This window comes from Octopus bimaculoides, chromosome 5 (genome assembly GCF_001194135.2).
Source record: "Octopus bimaculoides isolate UCB-OBI-ISO-001 chromosome 5, ASM119413v2, whole genome shotgun sequence".
Classification (NCBI taxonomy): domain Eukaryota; kingdom Metazoa; phylum Mollusca; class Cephalopoda; order Octopoda; family Octopodidae; genus Octopus; species Octopus bimaculoides.
The window spans coordinates 61,484,316-61,490,265 of NC_068985.1; the positions used below are offsets into that span (position 1 = coordinate 61,484,316).

The 5,950-nt window shown below is 34.2% G+C and overlaps 1 protein-coding gene across 1 annotated transcript in view; it reads right to left on the reverse strand.

The window, feature by feature from the left end:
* The window catches only part of LOC128247802 (zinc finger protein 98-like), a 15,839-nt gene extending 14,317 nt beyond the window's left edge, over nt 1–1,522 (reverse strand). Inside the window, exon 1 of the mRNA XM_052967737.1 lies at nt 1,438–1,522. The gene's annotated coding sequence lies outside the window, so the exon portion shown is untranslated. The remainder of the gene's footprint in view (nt 1–1,437) is intronic.
* Between the last annotated feature and the right edge of the window lie 4,428 nt (nt 1,523–5,950).

Here is a 5,950-nt window from a genome sequence, read left to right on the forward strand (position 1 = left end):
TACAAAGAATATATATACATGTATACACACATATATGTACATACTTACATCTACATGTGTATATACATGCATATCAGGGTACAGGACGTTAGAACAATAAACTACAGACAACGGAACGAACACATAGGAAAACGGAAAGCCCCTTGGAATATCCCTTCATCAGCTGTCTCTATTCTACACACTGAGAAAGAATATTTGCGAGAGATAAAAGAAATTGCAATTTCCCCCAAACCTATATTTCAAGGCTAATTCTTAACGTGAAGATAGTTAAGAGCTGATGCAATGACTATTGCCAAAAATTCTTAAATAATTGAAAATCTACCTCTTTGGCGGCGAAACCAACAAAAACCGAACAGGAATGGTTAGAAACTATCAATGAATAGAAAGAAATTAAAACATTTTGTATTGTATACGCCTCTCATTTGTTGCCAGCTATTGATTTTCCACTCATAGAGTTGGTATCTAAAAGTGTTTAGCTATTGTCTGGTGGTGGTGGTGGGGGTAGTTGAAACGAAAGTGTTAAAAAATAAAATGAGTCAAAAGCGGAATGTCCCAAAAGTAAACTTGTCTATTGTACAAAATTGTACAAGCGTCGAAAAGAAGTCCATACTTTTAAAACTATTCTATAATTTGCTCGTGGTCATTAAACATAAAAACGTCTATATAATTATTCTGATTGATATTATTCATTATCAATATAAACTTAGTAGATGGGATGCAATGTTTAATTAACTACACGACAAAAAGAAATTACTGAGAAATAAACTATAATCTAGCTTAGAAAATATCCTGGATGATACCCGCTAATGGTCTTCGTTCCTTTTATCTGACATCATTAAGTTGTGCAAGAATTATGAGCAGGTTATTGAACGGTTAATAATATTGGCTCTCGACATAATCGATATCGTTGAAAACGTATCTCAGAAACTAGGGTGCTAAACCTAGTAATTCCCTTTCACCAACATAGTCATTAATTTTAAACAGTTTCATTTATTTAATGTGCTAACATTAATATATATAGTTTTCAGATAGAATTATTCTATATCTAAAAAAAATATTTTCAGTCAAATATATTTACATAAATCGCGACTGAAACAATCCTGCTTCAGCCAGTACAGAGAACACTATGTGGAGTAAGTTATAAGTAATATTATAACTTTAGCATAAGCTATATTATTACAGATGAAGCATGAATAAGTTTTATGATCCTGGTGAGTTAAACACATAAACATTTCAGTTTCAATTCGAGTGCAGTACGTAAAAAATAAAGATGAAGCAAGGTATTATACAGGAATTAAGTATATTTCTCTGTTTACGTTTAAGTTTTTAATTTTCTACGCATGATAAAAATCGAACAATCAAAATACAGTTTTTTCGACCTTGTAATTCCTGTATGCTCAAAGATTCTAGTATTAAAACAAATCGTTGTCTACATACCGTTTTCCGAAATCAATGCCCGACATAAACTGCAACATCACTTGTCAACATTAATAGTTATTTCCCTTTATACTATTTATTTCGCCAGTTATCCGATAGGTGAAAAGTGAACTGTGAAAATTTTCATTGATCACATAAAGTTACACAACATAAGGGTCATCTCACATACTTCATATTACAACATTGGTATGTATTTAGAATATATTGAATTATTAATGTATCTACAACTAGATCATCTAAAGTGTTTTTATATTAGATGGTGATTTGTGTGATATTTGGTTACTAATTTTGCAGGTCAGCTAGCTTGTTACCTTGTTGCAGGATTTAATGATTTCTGTACAAGATTTAAACTTGACATTTGACTTTTGGCAGTTACAAACGAATTAAAAATTAAATTCCTGCTTGTCAATGTTTTTCTGTCTTCCTAGTAAATAATTTGTTTTAATGTGCAAGTTAAAATTTGCCTGAATAAATCTATTTTACTTGCTGGTACTTCATGAATACATTCTTCTGATGTCAGAGTCTACAAATTCTGCTGCATAATTTGAAACCAGAAATATTTCATATCAAGAACATTTTCAATAAATAGCAACTGGATCTTCTAAAGTCAATGATGGCATCAGGAAAAACTAACCAACGATGCAGAGCGACTACCCATCAAATTCACTGACTGACATCCAGCTAATTCATCTAGAAGTAGACAGACAAGGTCTGAAAGTAGAACAAAAGAAAAGGCAATCAAGCATTATGTTAGCCACTATTTAGTAATCAGTCATTGCACTTGACAATTTGACTTGTGAACAGGAGGTTTGGTAAGACCTCTTACCTGAGCAGCAACTTAAAAACTAACCTGTGACAGTTGACACTTGCATTCCCACTCTCTCAGGATCACATAACTACAGAACCAGTCCATTGAAAGCAATGACTACTCTTCTCATTAATCTGACTTTCAACTGTCTATTCATCATATTAGTAAATTGGGATCTTGTCATCCTAATACCAACCACTTTACTGAGTGCTTTTTTCACACTACTGGCACTTTTGAAGTTACCAAGTAGTTCACAAGAATATGATAGAGGAATAGGAACAAGTAAATGCCTTCCTGTAGAGAAGATACATGGCTACCCCATGTATCCTACCATGGAAAAGGAGCGATGAGGCGTTAGGACATAGCCTCAAGGTACAAGAGGGTGAAAGTGAGAGGGAGGAAGGTAGAGGAACAGGTAAGAAGGAAGAGGATCAGATAAGTTCACAAAAGTGTGAGGTGAATGGCAAACTGTTAGAGGTACAAAATATAGAAGTATAGGTAATGCTATAAATGGCAAACAGCAGAGGGTCATGGTCATTAGTGAATATCAGTTTGGTGATGGGTGAAATAAATAGGAGTGGATCAGGGGGAAGGTGATAAGTGACAATACAGGAAGGAGATAGAGAGCAGCTTGATGAGTGGGGCAAAGGGAGGGGTACTCAGTAACAAGGGCAGAGATCTGAGGTATGTAGGAGTGACAAATAGAGGTGGTGGTGGAATGATGGCTGATATAAGATGGTGTTCAATGGGTGTATGGGATGATATTGAGAATATGAAGTGGGTGACATGGGGAGATAGCTCCAAGGAGAGGGGAAAATGGTAGCACAAAGTGTTGGTGCAAAGTATGTGCACCTCTACTTGTATTATTTATATTGTCTTCACCAAGAAAGTAATCATACCACATTTTTATGAAAACCATAGGTAATCTTATAGGGTCATAAAAGCCATGTACAGAGATGCTTTCAATAAAGTGAGAGTTGAAAATAAATAGTGATGAGTTTAGAGTGCAAGTAGCAGATCATAGTCCCCTCCTATTCATCATAGACCTCTAGGCTGTAACAGAAGAGTTTAAGATTGGTTGCCCTGGTGTGGAAGGAAAACCTACAATCAAAAGACATCAAAGTTAACTTAGTAAAGTCTTAACTCTTAGTCAGTAGGAAAACATACAGATTTCTGCTTTCATCAGGGAAATGGCCTTGCTTAATATGTTCCCGATCACTTCTGCTTCCCTTGTATCAAGGTGTCCACCCTGACACCTCATCACATCCTTTTATTATCCTTCACCTTTCATCACTTGAGGCAAAGCCCAGAAATGCTTGCATGTAAGTAAAAGCTGACTTTAAGAATATATTCACCCACTACCTTTGGTGAATGATAGAGATATAGTTTTCAATTCAGTTGAAAACTGATTTAGTGATGAAGCCTAGAAGGGCTTTTAAGTGAGTAAAATTTGACATTGAGAATAACCTTGAGGGGCTGAGTGAGTTGGTATTTTATAAAAAATAAAGGAAATCTCAAAAGGAGAGGTGCTTTGAAAACAGCAAAATACCCTTAGAGAAAAAAAAAAAAGAAAAATTAGAGAGCAAACCACCAGTTAAGCAAACCCCAGTTTAGCACCCTGTACCATTGAGCCAAGCTACATTTGACAAAAGAAATCATCTCTTAAAACGGAAAGAATATTTTAATTTATTCAAATGATCATGGTTTTTCTGTCAATTAAACCCACACCAGTGCTTTTGTATCTAATATTTTTTGACGAGGTTTTAACCATAATAGTCATCTCATAGAGCTCTTTCATTTGAACAGAACTGTTGTATAGTTTTCTTCGATATTAGCTGTGACATTTTGATTCAAAATTAATTTAGGGGTTACTTACCATTTTTCATCACTTTAAGCCAAACAAATTTTTCCTTGCGAATGCATTTTAATGAAGTTTTCAGAAAAAGATGCTTCTCAATGAGCGCATTTTTTAAAACACAATTAATTTACCTTTTAGATAACTTAAGTTATTTTAACTCAAACTCAAACTTTGTCGTCCTCTCCCATTTTTCATCTAAAGCCACATAACTTTCTTCCACGCTAATACCTTTTAATATGGTTTTCACCACAAGCTACATTTCAATGAGCACATTCTTTTAAACACAATAAACTAATTTTTTTCTTTTTTGATTCAAATTCAATTTTTTTTTTTTTTTTTTGAATGAACCAAATTTCACTTATCTACAAGTTGACCCTAAAGAATATATTCACCCACTGCCATGGTTGAATGAGAAAGACATGGCATTCAACCTTGTTGAGAACTGAATTAGTGAGGAAACCTAGAAGAGCTTGTGAGTGACTAGAATTTGACATTAGAAATAACTTTGAAGGGCAGGGTGAGTTGGTATTCTACAAAAAAATAAAGGAAATCTCTCCACCAGCTGCTTTGGCATGGTTTTTACAACTGGAGCAGACAGTGGAGTTTGGTGCAGACATCAGGCTTACCAGTTTCTGTGAAACCATCCAACCAATGTTAGCATGGAAGACAGATGTTGAATAATAATAGTAATAATAATAATAATAATAATAATAATAATAATAATAACACCGGGGACGTTTAACATGTGAGAACAATAAATCACTGCTCTGAAATTTATCCACAAACATCGGAAATAAAGACATCGCATGGAGCCAAAAATAGCTGACAAAGGGTTGGACTATATTCGAGTAAGTAATACTCATTGAAATTTATTTCTATTTTTCCAAATAAAATTATGTATTTTAACTGGATATCATCTCCACTGCTCGCACAGCACATGTAAACACACTTGGTACATCAACACCAGACCATCTTTGGCCCCAAACACCATGTACAAAAAAATTACAAATAGATTAAATAACACCGGTATTATTCCACTCACGAATAACAACTGGGAAGTGCATACTTTAAAGTTGTTACGCAAAAAGTTCGAAGAGCTGCACGTACAAAACAATCTGACAACAGAAATGAACAGACTGGTACCCTACGAAAATGATGACCGTCAAAATAAAGGGCCAGATGTTGTTTCTCATGTCCCGCAAATAAAACCAAAACAGCATAAATGGACACGCGAGGAATACATTTCGATCCTACAAGCTTACTTTACAGCAGTGTTCTACCCAAAGAACAAAAACTCAACAACACATACATATAAAATATGGAAGAAAAATAACTTAAATAAAGACCTGGATACAACAATGAACCCTAATAAACTAGCTAACATACGAAGATATAGTCTCAAAGCAAAAAAATTATCAGAAATACAAATAGAACAATTGAAAGGAAAAATACATCAGGAAAATCTAGATAGTAGCCACACAACAATGCCAAAGAATAATATAAACACTGAGATAGTAAAACACGAAGACAAACGTAACATTTTAACCAAAAACGAAGTAAACAAAAAACAACAAGCCCAGACCATAGAGATGTATAATAATGTACAAAAAGCACCAATCCAGAACACCACAGACAAACATATGAATGAAAAGGAAGGCGAAACAAATCTAAAACCTGGGAATAACGAAGGGAAACCTAATGATTATGATACTATAAAAATGAGAATAATTAAAGAACTGAAAACCACAGATCTTAGAATGGACCACAGATTATATCTCACAAAAATCAAAATAGACAATAAAACAACATCAATAATAAATAGCATAAACCTGGCCGTCACGGAACTA